We start from the raw sequence: 21,593 nt of genomic DNA on the forward strand, positions 1-21,593 counted from the left end.
ATGGTTAAATATTAATAAAATGTAAACTAATAAGTAGTTAAAAAATGTACTAATTAAAAGTCAAGTTATCAATGTTTAACTAAAAAAAAAAAAACATTTTTTTCTGTTATTTAACCACTTGTCATTTGACATCTGTCAAATTTGTCTATTGGTTACTATAACTACGAATACATAATATTTTCATACGTATGTAATGTCATTTTTTAGGGTTCCGTAGTCCTGACAAGGAACACTTATAGTTTCGATATGTCTGTCTGTCTGTCCGAGGTTTCGCTTGGAAACTATTGGCACTGGGGAGCTGTAATTTTGTGAAGGTATGTTTATTAATCACGCCGACAAAACGGTAAAATAAAATTTTGAAAAAAAAAAATTTTTTTCTGGGGTAGCTCCCCTGCATGTAAAGTGGGGATGAATTTTTTCAAGGAAAACTACAATGGTTAAGATACATTACTTAGTTTAAGAGTAATTAATAGTCATTTGACTCATGTATTATACAATTTCTTAACCAGTAAAAATTCCTTAGAAGAAAATATGAAAAGTGACTTTAGATGAAGTAATTGCTTGCTTCTGAAATATATTGTGGTAACGACAGACAACTACGGAACCCCACACTGTGCGTGCCACGACACGCACTTGGCCAATTTTTTACGCAATAGCGATGCCGATGACGTTTTTTTTTAATTTCGTATTTTCTTAATTTCGACATTTATTCTGCATCTTTAGTGTTCACAAATGCGGATTAGACGGTTTGGAATAAATTGTCATTATCATCATTCAATAACCCAGTTTTCTGGCAATTTTACTCTATTTCTTGCGGGTAAAATTACGTGATATTTTCCGAGACCCCCCCTCTCCCCCACGTGAGATTTAGTGAGGTTTTCGTTGACCCCCTCCCCCCCCTAAAAGTCTCACGTAATTTATGGACGCCCCCTAATTGATAGAAAAATATGACAGCCTATAAGTTTGAGGTAGTTACCTTTTTCTTTAAAAACTTTTTGTTTCACCAAAATTGTCTGGCCGAAATGCTTTTTCCAAACTAAATACAATCAGCACGTAGTTACGCTTTCGAAAGTACTAAAAATTTATCTATTGTAAGTATTTAGCATGGTCGGATTTTCCCGGTTCTTTGTGCCAACTTTCGCTAAGCGATTTATTAAGAATAAGACTTGCTAGGGCCTCTGATTTTCGTAGTCGTTTGGTGGCGCTCGCGCATCCAAGACACTTAATATCAGGAAGTATCAATTTTATTGTTTTTTATTTAGAAAAGCAGTCATTGGAGAGATTGGTTTTTGAACGCGGTGTCAGGCCGAGACTGATTGGTGACAAATGATTAGTCACTGTGCAAGACGTGGTTAATTAGTCCAAGAGTTTGGTCTCGGATTTCTCATCAGCTATATTACTTAATTTGCATTGGCTTCCAGTAGATCATGCCATTTTTTTTAAAATAAATATACATTGAATCATTCCAATCATAGGAATAATGATTTAAGATAATTATAGTTGATGCCTTCAAATTTGGCATTATAAAAACCGGTAACCAGACGCCTATCTATGTAATTCTAGGTCATAGACGTCTAGACATGAGTGCACGCAACTAAATTAGTGGTGTTTGTGCAACAAAGTACGAGCAAAATTCGGTGTTAAGCGGACGAACGACGAGGAGTGAAAGGCGTGCGCTTGACCGTCTCGGCGCGAGCGGGCAGCGCGAGGACGCAAGGGCGCCGTGCGTCTTGCCGAAATTATTCGGGGCCCGCTGCACAATCGATTTTTCCCGCCCGATGCGGAAAATTCTTCGGGGCGGGGCGGGTGCGCGGCGTGAGGAGGGGGTCGCGAGGGGGCACGCGGCGGGGGGCAGGCGGAGTGCAGCGGGGCGGTGCAACGCGCGCCGCCGTCCCGGCCGCGGGCAGACAGTAGGACGGCGACGGCACTGAGAGTCGGTGAACACGGCGCGAAGAGCGCGCTCGCCGCACCGTGACATGTAGCGCGGCCGACGCGCCGCAGCCCTGCGAGACCACCGCCGGTGGCGGCGCGCCGATGCGCCTGCCGTCCGGCCCGACGCCCGCGCCGCGATATCTCGACCGATACGCACCACAACCTCACGATCACCAGTGTCGCTTTCACTGTTTCACCTGAAGCGAGCCCTTCAGCCCGTCTGTATTGACGACCGTCGGATGGAACCCGGAGTGCGCCGATTCGCATCAAGGTTAGACGAATATTTGAATGTGAGTGTTTGTGCGCCGCCCGCCGCCGCCAGCGCGCCATAGCGCACCCCTGCACTTCAGCTGTACGCGCACGCTACACGTCGTAACACCACAGGTAGGTCCGAAACACGTGAAAGGGTACGTCAGCGTTAACCAGTGACTCACGCAAATTTCCATATCAGACTTACGCATGACCGAAAGTTTTCTTTGCTAACAACACAAAGTTCGTTGTTTTGCAATTTTAAGGATACAAAAGAAAAGTTTGAAAAGTTTTGTAACGAAAACTGATCTGAACGTATTGTTGATAGAGTCGGTTTTCATTGTCTTGTTTGTTTTCTAATAATTTTGTTATGTTCTATGCAAAACACTTTTAACTGATACTAGTTGCATATCCATAGGCATAATAACTATTGCATAGCGACGCGACGCTCTAATCGGCTAATCCGATATTGCACTGAAACTTCACATTTCGGTCACGACGCTAATCAATGCAATTTATCAGAGAGATAAGCGCGTACCCTTTTACCGGCAAAATTGCATTGCTTTTGTATAATTTGTTTTGTATTCTACAGCCCCTAGTATTATTTTGCATTTGTAGTGTTTGAACGTGTGCAACATAAGTTAGTGAGATTATTTTTAGTTTTTCAACTTTCATCTTATCTAGTAAATAATAAAAAAAGAATTCTAATTACACTTACATAGTCTGTCTGGTAGAACATTGTTGTCAAACTGCATCCGTCGCTTTTCTTTTTCCATATAAAGGCATGTTACATAAATTGTTAGATGCACCTTCCAAATCTCCTTCCTTATCTGTTACTCTGTTATCTTGATACGTTGAATATGAATTTAAATACAAAGTAGACGAGTATACCTACGTCATAGTTTCCAAACTGTTATATTTGTGAAGTTTTATTCTTAGATTGCATAATTTGTTCTTAGTTTATTACGTTATATTTTAGTGAAAATTCTTAAGGGTAGTTTGTTACTAGTAGTAGTTTCTTTGTAATGAACTGTATTCTACTGTAGTACTAGTAATAATTTTAGGCTTTAATAAAATATTAAAATGCATGTAGGTATTCGACACTTTTACAGAAGTCTACTTTGTCAAAAAACAAATTAGTATTAATTTATTTTGTTCGTCTTCTTTTACTTATAATTTAGGAAGCTTAAAAAATTACTGCTCAAATACATAATAATTCTACTTATTTATGTAAAGAAACGTAGCAGTATAGACATATTGTACTCTTAATACTTTAACGTTTTTCTCACTAGAGAAGTTATAGTTATATGTCGAAAAATTACTGTAACTACGGTATTACACGGGTTATTCCATAATGATCGCATCGTGGTCATTATTTCATTACCTGTAAGTATTCTGTATGAAAATCTAATAGTTTGGCGATGTAGAACATTATTTTTAATAATTTTATTTTATTTGAAAGATTTAAATGTTTTTAAAACAAATACATTTAAAGCTTACATATTTTTACAAACATGTGAATAGCTTTTGGCGAGCTTTTACTACAATAAATAATGAATTAACATTAAATGATATATGTATGTTAACAACACAATTTATGGACATGTTGCCTTATTAGAGTTATCTAGTTGAGATATAGGCATGCTGTTTTTAATAATTTGAGTAGCTATTTTTTATCATCCCTTATCGATAGTGCACTCTCTTCACCTGTCTCTAGCACTCTTATTTTATTCTTGCATTCAACTAGCTACTCCTTAAACTGCAACAATTACTTTCTTATTCCATAACTTAGGCTGGGTTGCACCATCTTACTTTAACTGTGACAAACGTCAAAAATCTGTCAAACTCCATACAAAAAGCACCGGTTATCGTTATAGCTACGGTTAAAGTTAGGTGATGCAACTCAGCCTTAATAAAGGGACCTTTTATAGCTAAACTAGAGGATTAGAAGCAAAGTATTTTGTGCATTAAACAGCAAGTCAGTCAAAAGCTTACAGTACAGTTTCAAGAGGCTTAAAGCTCGCAATATTTTGTAACTTTTAAATTGTAATAGACCTGAAGAGATCTCGTTTAAAAGATACTTAGTAACCGTGTTTATTTCAGACAATTTCAATATTTATCTATAACATAGACTATTTTGAGTCTATAAAGTCTCTATATTATTAGTCTCTACATTTTGTAATATTTGATTAAAATTTGCAGTTTTCTGAAGGTAAGAGTAAACTTTTTGGTCAGTTATTGGTATACGAGACATTGTTTTGTATTCAATTATTATAAATTGAATTATTTTAACTTACAAAGCATAAGACGATAGTTAGTTCCGATGGTTCACTAGCCGAAATACAAAACCAACCGCGGTGATGGGTTCAGTTCCGCTAAGGAAAAATAATAGTGTTATGTGTTAGTCTTGGTTACACCATCTTACTTTAACTTTGATAAACGTCAAAGGTCTGTCAAACCCCATACAAAAAACACCGGTTATAGTTATAGTTATAGTTACTGTTTAAGTTAGGTTGTGCAGCTCAGCCTTAGAGCTCTATATCCTAGAGATGTAGAGTTAATGTAAGTAACTAACTAGCTGAACCTTATTGGAGATCTGCTTAGTTTAGATTTAGGTAATTGGTGATAGTAATAGTAACATGTAACTAGCGGCCCGCCCCAGCTTCGCACGGTTTGATATAGGTATAAAATGTGCCTATATTATGTTACTCAGAAAAAAAAAAGATTCTAACAGTAAAATATTTTTTCAAATCAGTTCAGTAGTTTCGAAGCCTATTCAATACAAACATACATAGATATAGAAGATTTTTTTTTTAAATGAAAACAAGGCAAAGCTGTATATTCGATTCAATTGATACTCAAATTCAGAAAAACTGAACGTCCTTTTTCAAGGATTTGAGCCGTTTATTAAATATGATGAAAGATTACTCAGATTATAGTCTAAAATCTCTATTTACTACTTATCTCACTACGGTTTTGCTTCAATTCCAGATGAAATTGAAGTACTTATGTATGAACATATCATACTCGTACATCACTCCATCACTCACTTGTATGTTTGTCACAGGCAATTTTCTCAGAAACCACTTGATGAATAGACTTGCAATTTAGTATAGAGATGATGCTAGGTCACTGAAAGAGCTATAGCAATAAATGCCTCAACATTGTCACTATCTTTTGTCGATGTGCTACGATGTGGTTTTTCAAACTCAAAGCATGTGTTTTTAACTTTATTTCTCGTTGACTGCAATTTATTTTTCAAAATAGGACTTGTGGCAGAAAAGATTAGAATTAAACATAAAATAGGTATATTTTTTATATAAAAAAATGAACGAAAGTTGCATGTTGCATTACAGCCAAGGAAAGGAAAAAAATGCACAATTGCAAAATTAAGGTAAAAATGTAAACAATATTGGCAAAAAAACATGCTTACTAACATTTTACACGTGCCTCTTTTTGAAATTCAGTCAGTTGTCGTGATAGTCAATAACACAATCAAACAAACCAATGTTTTAACGATAATTGCTACGGATTAAAATTTAGTGAGATACTAAGCAGATTACATCAAATTCGAATAGAGCGTAGTATTTTAAAATGATTTAATGTTTTTATTAAATAGTGCACTTCAATATCTCTAAAATGGGTAAGGATTATGGGAATGTCCTATGTCTCTATAACAGTTTTAGCACTTACTGTCTTATTCCGAAAAACTAAATTATTCTGCTTTTATAAGATCTTGTAAGTCAAACTTTAGAATTTGAAAGACATTCTTTCAGAGCATTTTCATGGAAAATTATCAACGATCAAAACATCAATCCATATTTTTTAAAGTCATCCATTAACATTATCAATCACAAGTAATTTTTAATGAAATTTCATGGCCATCGTTTCGTAAGAAAAAGAAAATTATTGTAGCGGATTTAAATAATAATTTCATGCACTTTCCTTTGTTATGTTACGCAATAAAACATATCGTGTCCTTCAGAGAAGATATAATGGCCTATCTGATAACAACATTGTTCGGTTAAGGTTATCAGCCATTGCAGTCTTACTAGCTTTCGAGTATGGAGCCATACGTAATCAGTGTTACCATGCATTTCCTCATATTAATTATCAAACATAACTATTTTTTACTTTCAGAATGACCATAAGGTTAACTGGAGGAAAATGCCGAATGGCATTAAGTTCCCTTATGTACCGCGTTTTATGTGCATATAAATTTTAAATTTTATTTATTTATTTTATTTTATTTATTTATTTTTGGGAAACATACAGTGTGTGAAATGTTAAACTTATGATATAATAATTATAATTCGCGCACAAAACTTTCAAAAATATGAATAGGGCTCGTATTATACCCATTTCAATGGAGATCAACAACTTAACTCTTGCAACTTGCGTGAATTATTTGCAATATTCCTTTATGGCATAAATTAACAAAGCAAAGTAGGTAAGTAATAAAAAAATATGAAACTTTAAGGCTGGGTCAAAAGTCTGTCAAACTCCATACAAAAAAACGCCGGTTATCGTTATAGTTACGGTCAAAGTAAGGTGGTGCAACTCATAAATTCATGAAAAGCAGATTTGTATTAAAAAGCGTATAATATTAACGACTAAGTAGGTACTTTTGCAGTTGTTTAAGAATTAAGAAGTAAAATATTTCCAATATTCGTAATATGTATGCAATAGTATTAATCGTGGGACAGGAAAGGTGCGAACGAAAACAAACGACGCACTACGTCCGCTAATAGAAATCCCATAGTTTGTATAGTTTACAGTCGACAGCATACCAGACTATACAGTTCCTTTACAAAATAGCATCTACTCCAGTTTTATAAGATACTGCACTGTTTAATGGGGTCCGTGGCCGAGTCCCCCAGTTTTCGACGCACCCGTGGTCGACGCCCCCGGTCAGTTAAATTCGATTTGAAGCAATTTTTAATCAAATGTACAGTCAGGCACAAAATTGTTTATAAACTAATAAATATTTATTAGGCCAGTAGAATTAAACGCAAAAATGAATCTAATGAAATGAAAATAATTCCTACAAAAGTTTTTTGTTTCTTACTACTGCTGGTTTTGGGTTAAAATTTTGCTCCCAGATTGCATAAATACCGTCAAACATGCATAGTTTAGTATAATAATTAGCTTGTGAAACTTTTTTCGTTGACTGTACTTAGTGCAAAAGCCGAAAAAAATGTGATATGAAATTTATTGAAATCGGGGGCGCCCACCACGGGTGCGTCAAATACTGGGGGACTCGGCCACGGACCCGTTTAATGTACCTACACTGTACATAGAGCATAGGGTTGTAGCGGCTATTGTTTTATAGGCATATCCATGATGGTATAAACTTCAGTAGTTGTTACACAAGTATCAAGTAATACTAATCCACTGAACCCATTACATTTAAAAAAAATCGCTTTTTAAAAGAACCCAAGTTTTAACTATTTTAATTTTGGAAGCCAGGAACACATCTTATTTGTTGTATACTATGTAGTGAAGTGGTGGTTAAAGGATTAAATGGTAGTATCTACCAAACTTATTTCATTTGTTACATTTATTAAAAATAGATAAAAAAATAATAATTACCTTTTTAAAAAAATAAAACCGACTTCAAATGCGTAAACACAAAAAAAAACTAAAAATTAAAAATATTGCGTATAAAAAACTTCATCCCCAATTTTCCACCCTTAGGGGTGAAATATTTTCTTCAAATTCGCATGAAACCACCCTTTTGATAATACCTATTCAACAAAAAAATAATCGTTCAAATTGATTTATAATCGGCGGAGATATTGCGTATAAAAAAGTTCATCCCCAATTTTCCACCCTTGGGGGTTGTTTTTTCTATTATTAAATTTAAATGGGACCACCCTTGAGGTATTACCTATACGCCGAAAAAAAATTTGTTCAAATCGGTTCATAATTGGCGGAGTTATCGCGTAACAAACATAGAAAAAAAAAACATACGGGTCGAATTGAGAACCTCCTCCTTTTTTGAAGTCGGTTGAAAATACACCAAACTCTCACTCAGAGAACGTACATTTATAACAACAGCCCGAAACAACAAGTGTAAGCCCGCATCTTTTGCGTTTTGAGATAGCACCATCACCAGTGGCCTAGCATTGTAGAAGGCTCTGTAGTATCCATCATTGGTATGCAGATCTTTGTCATGAAAAAATCACATCACTATCACTACATAGCATAAAACAAAGTCGCTTTTGCTATCTGTCCTTATATACTTAAATCTTTAAAACTACGCAACGGATTTGAAAGAAAGAAAGTAAGAAAATATTTTATTTGGCCCAACATATTAAATTATTACAGTAAACAGTTTACAATACTTGCACATTTGTGAACCAAAATTGCATTGATGCGGTTTTCTTTAATCAATAGAGTGACTCAAGAGGAAAACATGCATTACAGAAGAGAAAAGCCGAGAAAATCCATTGCACCCGTGCGAAGCCGGGGCGGGCCGCTGGTATATTATAAACATGCAAAATGTACGTAGTCCTAAAGGAACGTTTGCTTGTAAGCTCGACCAATTTATACGCACTTTGAGATAACGTTCTTTGAGATTTGAGAGAGATTGCAAAAAATCTTGGATGAGGTGAAATAATCGAAGATANTACACCAAACTCTCACTCAGAGAACGTACATTTATAACAACAGCCCGAAACAACAAGTGTAAGCCCGCATCTTTTGCGTTTTGAGATAGCACCATCACCAGTGGCCTAGCATTGTAGAAGGCTCTGTAGTATCCATCATTGGTATGCAGATCTTTGTCATGAAAAAATCACATCACTATCACTACATAGCATAAAACAAAGTCGCTTTTGCTATCTGTCCTTATATACTTAAATCTTTAAAACTACGCAACGGATTTGAAAGAAAGAAAGTAAGAAAATATTTTATTTGGCCCAACATATTAAATTATTACAGTAAACAGTTTACAATACTTGCACATTTGTGAACCAAAATTGCATTGATGCGGTTTTCTTTAATCAATAGAGTGACTCAAGAGGAAAACATGCATTACAGAAGAGAAAAGCCGAGAAAATCCATTGCACCCGTGCGAAGCCGGGGCGGGCCGCTGGTATATTATAAACATGCAAAATGTACGTAGTCCTAAAGGAACGTTTGCTTGTAAGCTCGACCAATTTATACGCACTTTGAGATAACGTTCTTTGAGATTTGAGAGAGATTGCAAAAAATCTTGGATGAGGTGAAATAATCGAAGATAAAAATGTATCAGGAGTCCAATGTCTCTAGCTAGCTGAATTAATATTAAAAGTAATGAACACGTAAAAAGAGTTTCAAGACATTAGACTACGTCCATGTTTATGATCGTAAGATAAGGGCTTTCTGTGACATACAAATATCAGTAAATTCGAAGTCTATTTAAATCTGCCATTTGTACCATTCTTCTAAACTAATGTAACCATTCTGAACAAGAATTGCCTAATTGAATGGCCATCGTCATATTTGTGTAAAAAGTGAGCCGTCTAGACGCCGCCGTCCCAGACGAATGTCATAATGCGTACCAATTAGCATCGGCGATATCCATCCGCGTAATATTTCGGGCGTAACAACCAATTTGCAGTACAGTTAAAAGCGAAACATCAATGCAACTCTAACACTTATGTCGTCGGCATAAACGTAAAAATCGGTTCATATTTTCAATCCTGACTGTATAAAAAGTCAGATGCCCGCCGCTGCTGCACACACGCACAAATGCCTAAGTGTGCGTTAGGCCTAGACCGCGAACCGAAATTTGCTCTCGGATGTATTTTAGATTTCAAGACCGCCATGCTATGATAAACTTGATAAGCTGCTATAAGGATAATGTATGATTTAATAATCATAAATTCAGGTTTTAGTATCGACTTTCGCTATAAACGACACAAGTAATAATTTGGTAATTTAAAAAAATAATCTGGTTACAGCCATTTAGGTCAAACATATTAAGATGTTATTACAGAATTATGTCTTTATCAAAAAGCTATTTAGTTATTTGTTGTTTTCCTCTTCTTCACTTGGGAAACATTTTGGGAAAACATTAAAATAAGTTGAGTAGGTATACAATTATCTCAAAGAATTAATGACAAAGTATAAAATGGTTAACTCTACCTAAAAAATGTATGACGTACAATGTCAAATGGTTGACGCTATTGAAGCAGCGTAAGTCTGTTTTGTATTTGTGTTCTAACTTCCCCTAATTAAAATGACTGGTCCCAAATAAAAAAAAAGATTTTATGTTCGCCAGCTCTGGGTCAAATACACTATTACAGTACTCATCCACACATAGACACAGTGTCTCTGTGTGCCCGGACGTAGACTTTGCCCTTGAGCGCCTGCGCAGCGCTAGATAAAACCGAGCGAATTGGTGCATTGATAAAAATATGATAACCTAATTAATCTGGCAGGCTTTTGGTAGGAATAAAAATGGTAGGTAGGTACGAGTAGTATCGTTAACATTCTTCTCATTAATTGAATTATTTTTTCTTTGTTTGTTGTACCTGACTGTTATATGATTTAGGCATTTACCTAATAGTGCCTTTAATGTGATGTTAACCACTGCTGTCATTAATAATAATATATATATTTTTTATAAATGAAACAAAATACCTACATTACATTTTCAAATGTGCTTTGACATCAAAGTTTAAAACTTTGCATATATTTTGGAATACCTGCACAAATAGGTACACATCCTGAAAATTGTTCCAAATAAAAATATCAGGAAATTAATGTCTGTATTTAACAAATACTCATATCATTTTTGTAGCTATAGCTATGAACAGGTAGATGCTTTATACAAATTACGATATGGGTGGTAACTGAAAAATTCTTAGGTAGCTACACCATTTCCGCGTTTTACATAACCCATCTTACTTTTAAATCATTGTCGTCAATTCTTACAAGCATTGTCTAAAATGATGAAACGATCTGTCAGCTCATTATACGTTAAATTATTTACATTTAGCATACGAATAAAAAACGAAAAAAAAAAAATAAACAAGCAATAATATTGAACACCAGCTGTGCCCCGCGACTTCATACGCGTGAAAATAGCTAAAATATTTTTTCCCGTTTTTGCAACATTTTATTGATGCTCCACTCCTGTTGGTCGTATCGCCTAGCCTTCTTCGGATAATGGTGCATCTGTCGCTCGGTTTTCCATTTAAATTTTACTCCTATCCTAGTGACGTCATCTGACCATCTTGATTTCAGCTTTTTAAGGCAGCCCTACTACGCCGCCCTGTCCTTTACAGTAATTTTGACTCTATCAGTAAACTCTCTCTAACATTCTTTATCTATCTTTTAGTGACGTTACCTGTCAAACTTTTTAATTTATCACGAATACGCTTTTGACAGCATTGATTTACTAAAGATATAAGTTATTTAGACAGATGTATCTGGACTTCTCAATATTTGCAAAAAGGTTGTAAAGTGTACATTATGTACACTGTGAATAAACATTCTAATTACTTTACAAAAGATACACGAGTATAGTGATTATTAATTTTAAAAAATCGAAAAATTGTTTTTCTGTTAGCCCTGAATACGAGTAATTTATTAGATAAGTAAAGAAAAAGATCAGCTTTTTACTGTAGCAATATAAATAAAATTGCAGCCTCAATCAATCAATTAATGTCTATTGCAGGTTTCTTATGTTGCCACCTACTTGGCTATAAATAAAATAGCTTCTCTAAGCCCCACTATGGGGGTGAAAATAGGCCTGAACTACCTACCATCTAAAGCTTTTTTCCCAGTGTGGATTACTGCAGGAGTACAGAGGTTAACGACCTTACTGTCAGATGTTATCAAACCACCTTAAGGTTCTAACATAAATAAATAATACTAATATAAGTTTCTAACACCAATAAATAAAATATTAGCCGGAACCACGATTTAACCATATTCAGAACCGTCTACAATAAAGTCACAAAACTCACAAACCATAATTATGGTTAATTCATGATTTTTCTTTTTTGCAGGAAAATTATTACTTTATAGTCTCTACCAAAGTTTAAAAAAAGAAGTTTTTCTTTAGCATGTGCTAGAGTTTGTATGTCCACAAACCTACTGAAGTAGGTTTTTTTTTTATGTTCAAGGCAGGTATTTGATCGCAATCGCACCTGGCGTTAAGTGAATGATTTCCAGAAAATAGTATCTCCTATAAGAGAGAGCTTAACTCCTATTCCCCCTCATCATCATCATTTCAGCCATAGGACACAATGGCCGGTTGGTGGAGGCCTGCATCCAGCGCCTTCCCGGCTTCCCGCTACCTTTATGAGGTCATCGGTCCACCTTGTGGGTGTCCACCCACGTCGACCCCGGACGTCCGTCCTGCGCTGTGCTTTCCTATTGACATTCATATTGACCTTAAATAATGTTTTATACTATGTCAATAATTTATTTTTCAGTAATATTTTACTTTTCCATTTACATTTTCCCATTGTCCTTTTTATACTGAAACTGAATTATCTAAATTAATATTTATTTTAAGTTTTAATATAATTATTATTATTCTTTATTTATTTATTCTGTAATGCAGCATTTTTTATGAAATTTAGACAAAAAAATGAAATGAACTTAAGTCCTACGTCTGACGTGATTGTTTCAACATTTTGACATGTTTTTTCACCGACTTCAAAAAAGGAGGTTCTATGTTCGAGTGAAAAATATAGTCTCAATATAGGTACTGTCCACCTCCAGTGGCAACAACAAGGACTAATCCACTATTTTATATTAAAAAATAATTTTAATAGGAAAATTAAAACCGACTCCAAAAAAGTGCACTAAACAGCAGAACAATATCATTTATTAGGATACATTATGACAAGGAATCCTTGTCTGTGTGTCTTGATGTCTGTCTGTCCGTCCGAGGTTTTGCTTGGAAACTATTGGCACTAGAAAGTTGTAATTTTGTGGATGTATGTAATATGTATATTAATCACAATCATAAAATACCTAATAAATACCTAATCTGAAATTATAGTGCTTTTTATGAACTTTCCAAGAAAACTATAACGGTTAAGATAGATCAGTAAATTTAAGAGTAATAGTCGCTTAACTCATCTATGACTTTGTTTGTTATATCGTATTGTACTAAGTAATATTATAAAGAGGAAAACTTTGTTTGTTTGTTTGTTTGGTTGTAATGAATAGGCTCAAAAACTACTGGACCGTTTTTAAATAATCTTTCAAAAAAGCTATCTAATATAAAATTTCGTACCTAATCAAAATTCCTCAAAAGAAAATTTTAAAGTGACTTTAGAAAGTAATTGCTTGCAGCTTCTGAAATATATTGTAGTAACGACGGACAACTACGGAACCCTATACTGCGCGTGGTACGACACGCACTTGGCTATTTTTTTAAACGTTAGGACAGGCTTATGGGCTGGCTTTTTACTTTTGAGTGCATTTTTTTGGAGTTGGGTTTTTATTAATAATTACAGAAAATAAAGTTAAAATTGCCGAAATTAACTCCTTAATAGAAGGGGTAAAATTACGATTCCAGGGAAAAAAGCATCAATTTGACATTTACACAAGCAAAGCCGCGGGGGTGGGCTAGTGCATATTTTTTACACGTGCCGTTATTATTGTTTTTTCATAGAGTACTCGTCTCAAGGATGTCTGTATCGGACAGTCATTGCGAAACCTTACTCTAAGTTTATCCATGCCGTCTTGTGTTTATTCATACTAATTAACATTTTGGGAGTGTAAAAGAACTGGTTATGCACGATTTTTTGAGGTCATAATTTACTTACACGTGGAGAATTTGGCATTGCCCTCTTCGTACGATCCGCAAGACCTTCGGCGAGTTTCATGAAATTTGCAGCATGTGTATCTAAACGAAGGTTATGCCATGCAAAAACAAAATGGGACACAGCGTACTTAGTTGGACTGTAAAGTTAGTGCACAAAAGACACCTGAGTCAATGCGTGTTGTGACTTCGAAAATATTCGTTTGAAAAAAATTTAGCATAACATTAAAACCCTAGTGAAGTTTTAAGTCGTGAATTTGGCATCTTTTTTTTTTGGAAAAAATTATAATGATCAATTACAAAATGTTTTGTCTACGAGTTATGGTAAGTGATCTATAATTTCATTAATAAAATGTATTGTTGAGAATTTTAGCCAAATAATAAATCAGTAAAAAGTAAAAACAAATAATAATGCGCAGTAAAATCGCATTTATTTTTTTTAGTCCATGAATTTAATTATTTCGATTAATTTATTTCGCATATGCAAATTCAAAAAACAAATTCAGTTCAATTACAAAGGTAAGTAGTTGATGTCAGCTGTAATCTTTTAGAACAAATTTTAAATCATAAATTAATTATAATAATACACGAAATAGTACATGATATTATTTTAATAAAAAAGAATCCGTTATTAAAATGCATACCTACCTACTACAAACAGTCCAAACCCTCCATAATGGATTAGCCCACACAAAAAATATTTCATCAATTAAAATTTACATTACTTATTTACGAGTATAATAACGCCCGTATTCACAAACATTACTATGAAGTCTCACAGTGCGCGTGGACGCACAGGGTGACACACGAACCAATCACAGAGCTCTATTCAACGCTGTGCATTCGATTTGCTGCTTCACTTATGCAAGCATCGTTTGTGAATACGGGCGTAAATAGCTTGTTGTACGGGCTTGTTCTCACCAACCATGTCATTACCATCACACTTTGTATGTAAGTGCATCTTTGGATGCAACAAATGTTCTTAGTTACATAGACCACTGAATAGTAACCGGGTACTTCCCCTCTTACTTCGATTGTTATGCTCTACACAAGAAAAAAAGATATGGACGTTTTGTCTCCGCCCACTTACTATAAAAACTAGTTTGAGACTTATGAGAGTCGTTGACATAGAAAAAATGATTTTATTACAAGCAGGCATTCATTTTGGCCTAAAAGTCAAAATGCCAGCAAAAAAATACAATGTTGTTAAGAGAGGCCAGTTTCAAAAAACAATTAAAAAACATTTATTTTTTAAATGTTTGCTCTTAATCCAAAAAAGTCCTAGTGTGGCGATGATTAATATTTTTGGTGTAATTTTTATAAAATTTAATATAATGACCTACCACTTACTGCGTTAAAGTGCGTTACTGCGTTACAACCAAGATATTAAGCGCGTCGACCTTTCATTTCGTGATCACCATTTTTTGTGAAGATTAGTATGGAAAACCCCACTGTGGTTATGACTTATAGCAGGAGCCAACGATTCGAATCTACTAGAACACTTTTTTCGAAACTACCATAGTAATGTTCATCCAGTTAAAGGTTCTGCAGTTAGATTAGATCGAATCGCTTATTTTTACTGATAAATGGTTCCGACTATCACATGAAATAGTCCGATCGCAAAATATCAACGGTGACTAGATAATGGATAAACATACATAATCACATAGGTATAGTAGTACAATATTTATGAAACTGCGACTAATGCGGTTTTATAATTATATCCCTTCCCTTCAGACAGTAACATTTGCCCTAATTAATTGTACCGTTGTAGGTTCTCTTACGTCTCATTATTGAATCATTCCAACCTCCAAATCGCACGACATTTTTTCCTATCAGTGCAATTTCTTATACTAATTTAAATAAGAATGCTTCTATACGTCAGCAGGTCAGGTGACTATGTTCTTGCTAATGTTTTTCCCGCAAAATATTCGCATAAATTCTAGTTTTGTGCGTTTGTATCACGTATTGTACAGTTCGTCTCGAATTGTATAAATTTTTTCTAACGAAGCTCTTATTAAAATCCAATCTACTGTTGCAAAAATTAAACAAGACTTAATAGAAATAAATATTGAAAAAATATCTATTAAATAATTGTATTATCAATTTTACCACTAAAATATAAAAATAATACTGGTAAGTAAGTACAATATTTTCAATGCATCATGCAAAATGTTCTTAAAAACCATTTAATGATCAAAATTGATCAATTTCAAAAGATTTATAACCCACATTAATTTGCAAGGTTTCAAATAATTCGGAAGTGTCAATTAATTTTACCAGTTAATAAAAAGATACAAATTATTAATAATGAAGATTTATTAGTAGACATTTTTAGTTCGTCCGTGTTTGAACAGATAAATAAGCACGTTGAAATAAATTTTAATTTTAATTGAAAACGCTCGATTAAATTCGACTAAAAACTGTTTACATCCAATATCAGACTATCAGAGACAATCAGAGTATATTCTCATACAAAAAGCGGGCGTCTAATATTTTTTGGATCTCATGATTTTTTAAATTAAATTCTTATAGATCCTACTACCTACTGATCATAAGGCACCTTTTGCTACTTTAGCTACACGATTACATTATAATAACTGAAACTCTTTTTATAAATTAGAAAAGCACGTTACTTCAAAAATACACTCGACAGCAAATAAATCGCACCACCCGCGACGCGAACTTTAAAGATTTTCTTTTGACACAATAATGGTGCCCCAACAATATTGGTGTTATTTGAAAGCCCAATAAATATCCTTAAAGAAAATCACATTTAATTTCTTAATAAATGATTAACATATACCATAAATGTGACTTGAAAAAAGACCTCACTTTGGGCTCACCTCTGGGATCAATTAGACCAAATTTTATGGTTATAAAACCAAATAATGATCACACGTGTCCTCTTTAACAGATGGATAGCGATTAATCCCAACTTAACAGTTCTACAGCCATAAAAGTTGGCTCAAGCGTAACTATCTATTTTTTGAAGAAGTGACTCTGGGTCCTTCTAAAGAAACATTTTTGGGGTAAAAACCTTTCCTATAATGAAATGAAGTTTAGAACTAGGCTTTTGAATGGTACCAATATTGGTGTGAAGTGGGGATGCATACGTTTGAAAGTGCTTGTCGCGGGTGGTGCGATTTATTTGCTGTCGAGTGTAATTTGGCTAGAAAAATCTAACAGGTTTTACAATTCCTAATAAGAATGAAAACGGCTACATTTTTCATGAAAAAATTAGCGTACCTACATACTTAAGTTGTTTCATGGGAATTTCATAAGAAGATGGTATTTTTTTATGAATAAGCTGTTCAAAAACGTTTTTAACCTACATAAAGTAATTATTCTTTTTAAGTATATTTCTACATATTTTATAGTCTCTATCGGTTGCTCTAAACGTCTAACTATAATAAAAACATTAATTAAAAACTTGACTCTATAACACACGATCTAGATACGTAATCAACGCAACATCTACTAAAATTCGAAGCCTTCACCTTAATTGCTGTTTCTTTTATTCGTTATCTTGCATTATTCTAATTTAAAATAACGGGCTGAGCTATCGTTAGACTAACGCACCCGGGTTGTCTAGACTGGTTTGACGTGCCAGACTAAAAACAAAAAAAAACTCTACTAAAATGTCTGTGGGTTGTGGGTATATATTTAGAGGCGTTTTTGCTAGATGTGCATCGCGATACGCTTATTTCTATTGCGAGGTTACGAGAGGCCATCTAGTTTTTATACACGTCGTCTACATAATGATTCAAAAATATTATTTCTCTAGTCTATTTTTAGAACTCACTTGCAATGGACATACTTTTGACACGAATGTTGCGTTATGATGATTGCTTTCTGTTATTTTGGCCATGTGAGCCACTTGTGGAGTAGAACACACAAACAATGGCGTGAGTGGATGAATCAGTGGCAAAATGGTAATCAATTATGTTGTTGTTAAAATTTTCTCTAATAAAGACTTATTAGGAGAATGATATCATTAACCATGTGTTATTAATTTGAATAATTAACATTAGTTTTCTCATAACAAATTGTTTGATCAATTTATAAATATGAATGTAAGTAAATACAGATGACATTTTTTTCCGTTTTCCTTTTTCTGGAAAACTTCATCTACCGGTGTCCTTTTTACTTTCACTTTCCAATAATAATACCAATCATTAGATTTCAAAGTACAGCCTACATTGCCATCATCGTAGTAAGTATTTAATTTGCATTTGTCTGCTGAACGTAGGCCTCCAAATAATGTTCATGAAAAATTAAAATAATTATCGTCACATTATAAAACTCAGAGCGCGCATTAATTTAGTGAGCGGCCAATCCTCGACGAGGCGATGCGAAAATCTAAAATTTTTATTACTTGTTAATCTGTCTGCAACAGAAACCTCCTAGTGAATGCAGACATTCGGTGAACTTTCTAAGTCTAGGTTTTGATACTCGTTTAGAAAATAATTTGTTAAAGAGTCAATGCTAAACAAAGTTCTGAATTAGAATTTACTATCTTAACATAATATCATATTGAATGTCGCAATCAATACCATATCACACATTTATTTTTAGGCTATAGGTAAACAGGTACAGGGTTATTTTCAGAGGTCGTTATTAAATATTGAGAAAGGTGGTAGAGACAGCCGACTAGCCTGTTTGGCAGTTAGAATACGAGTTATTACGATTCGATTGGTTTTATGATAAAGTTTGTCATTCCCAAAACTATAAAAAATCGAATGACAAGACATTACAAACTCTTGAAAAACATAACTTTCTCTCAGTCACCGCGCATACCGCTTTGATAACTAGGAAAAATCCTGATTACTACGATAGTGGCTATAGAGTTATTATAGGTTTATAATAAAAATAATGATTCTTCATACACTAAATTTTTAATGAATTCAACATTAGTCGAAAATATACGAGTTACAAAGAAAGTTTTAACTGAACTCATTTCATTAAGAGAAACTGTAATAAATTATTACGAATTAAATGTTCGGGTTAGACTTGTTTAGATATATTGACCAAATTAGTAATAATTAGGATACATAATATTTATTAAATTGATAGGAGATTACCTACACAGTGTGCACAATGGGTTAATACATTGCTAATAATATTATCAACTGGTCAATTCGCTTTGCCTTTAGGAAATCTGGGGGCACGGCAGTGCCCCCGCCAAGTCGAGGGCGAAGCAAACACTGCCGTACCATCCTTTACTGGAACCATTTCGCCGCATTTTCAGGCCCCTATTTGAGAACCTCTGGATAAGACCAGAACGCAGAAATTTTCGTCATCTAGTAAGCTATTATCACATACTTTAAATCCAAAATTTCAAGTCTGTAGGTCATTTAGTTCCGAAGTTAAGCGAAAGCAAAGTTTCGCATTTAGGACACTCACTCACTGATGATCATCAAAATAGAACTAGTACTTCCCATTAACTCAGAGGGCTGAAATTTGGTACAGAGTTAGGGTTTAATGGCCACATAAAGGGAAAACTATAAAAACTAGGAAAATCGAAGATCTGGAGTAACCACATTCATAATCAATACTACTCCGGCCCCGTGGTGTTCGCCTGTATCGCTCACCGCTAGATGGCGCTAGCACTAGCAAGCGGTGTCCAGATTTTTTTCCTTTCTAGAGAAAGTCGTCGATTAAGTTGAATGTTGTGTAATTTGCATTTCGTTGATTTCGTTTATTATACTGTAAGGTTCGCTTAGGTTATGTTATAATTAAAAACAATCTGATTCGTTGTCCATTTTAAAGGTCGTTGAGTTTATTTGTGTTTAATATCGTAAAAAAATGTTGATAAACGACGACGTTAAATAATTTTGCCACGTTCCACAAAAAGAAGTGAAATCCCACCAAAAACATTCTGTAAAAAACTAGCCAAGTCTCGATGGAGCTGCTTGTTTATCTCTAAAAAGTAATGAAATCTAGACAAAGTCGTGCCAAGTCTATGGTTCCTTACTGCGATTTCTTTATTATTATAGTTAATGTTGTGTGACTTGGCCGTTGAACAATCTTTATTAAGATAATCATACATTATAAATACGCAGCTTTACTGAACCTACAATTGACTGGTTATTGTTGAATCAACGTTTTCCAAGTGGCAATTTTCCATCGTCAGTGGGTAGCGGTTCAGGCGACTGATTGGTGCAATGGTGTCATGGAGCACCTGGTTTTGTCACCCTTCAACGGCCAAGTCACACAACATTAACTATAATAATAAAGAAATCGCAGTAAGGAACCATAGACTTGGCACGACTTTGGCTAGATTTCATTACTTTTTAGAGATAAACAAGCAGCTCCATCGAGACTTGGCTAGTTTTTTACAGAATGTTTTTGGTGGGATTAGCTTTTATTTTATCAACAAAATTAAATTACGATTATTGTTATTCTTAAACACGCAAAGGACAATGACCGAAAGTGGTCCAAATGTCCACCACCGATGAGATCTATATTGGCTTATAGTCCAATAAATAGATATCAACTTTCAGTATGGGACGAAAAAAAAATAAACTGTCAGTAAAAAGTTATGACTGTATGGAAAATTGTAGTAGTTTACGTGCTAATCTTAGGAACTACTGGTCCGATTTGAAAAAATCTTTTTGTTATGGATAGCCCATTTATCAAGGATGGTTTTAGGTTTTATAACATCACCCTACAACCAATATGGGCCGAGCAGTAAAGACAAATGTTGTAAAAATGGGAAATATTATTGAAACTATTTTCATGTGTACAAAAGTCGTAGGCACAGCTAGTATAATATACAATAATATAATTCATCTATAACCCCGCACCAGTTGTAAATAAGACTATTTTAACCCCTTTCGCATTATTTCAAGTATTTTAATATTGTTTGTCTTTCTTCTGAGCTTATTTTTTTTCTTTTAGCGAGAACCTATCACGGCACACTAAGCGACATGACTAACATGCATAGATTAGTCCAAAATGTGCGATGGATAAAATGATATCAAGAACATTTTCCGGATGAAAAGGTGAAAAACATGACTTTTCATTCAGTCATAACTTTTTACTGACAGCATATTTTTGATTGCGGTTTGATTATAATGAATCAGTATTTAGTAGACTATTTTACTACATAGGTCTCGTTAGTGGTGGACATTTGGACCACACTCCATACATTTTTGGTCATTGTCCTTTTACCAGAAAACTGTCAAGTATAATCTGTATTATTTATTAAATGTATAATAATAGTATATTATCCACAGCTTAGTGTATAAATTAAGTACGTTGTCACGCCAGCCAGGCATCATTATGGGTTTCCTATCAACAAAAAAGAATTTATGCGGCGGTGTCATGCGATGGGTGGTTCCCGCAAAAATTGTGCGTAGGCGCTACATGTGTGTGCCCGCCGCCCGCGCGTGTCTCTACGCTGATATCCATTAAACTGTGTAGTCTAAATCATAACCAGACGTGAAGCGAACTCAAACATGTCATTCATAAATATTCGTTCAAATCAAAAGTAAATGCGTCACATTTTTAAATGTACATATTTTTTCTATATGAAACTAAAAATGTCACGGAAAGTTTCATTAATCGTAATAGGCAGTCAAAATGCCGATAGTAAATACTAAAAGCATAACGATTATCGCGAATCGACTAC

General features: G+C 34.4%; 1 protein-coding gene across 5 annotated transcripts in view; it reads left to right on the forward strand.

The window, feature by feature from the left end:
• Positions 1-1,885: 1,885 nt before the first annotated feature.
• LOC114357097 (protein tramtrack, beta isoform) overlaps positions 1,886-21,593 on the forward strand; it is a 48,297-nt gene continuing 28,589 nt past the window's right edge. The window contains exon 1 of one of the 5 annotated variants that reach the window (XM_028310556.1): positions 1,886-2,203. The gene's annotated coding sequence lies outside the window, so the exon portion shown is untranslated. Of the gene's footprint in view, positions 2,317-2,806; positions 2,822-21,593 lie in introns of those variants that run through there. The other 4 variants (XM_028310561.1, XM_028310560.1, XM_028310557.1 and 1 more) reach the window with 4 other exon arrangements.

The sequence above is a fragment of the Ostrinia furnacalis genome, unplaced genomic scaffold (assembly GCF_004193835.3).
Source record: "Ostrinia furnacalis isolate ACB-3 unplaced genomic scaffold, ASM419383v2 OfSCF3022, whole genome shotgun sequence".
Lineage (NCBI taxonomy): Eukaryota > Metazoa > Arthropoda > Insecta > Lepidoptera > Crambidae > Ostrinia > Ostrinia furnacalis.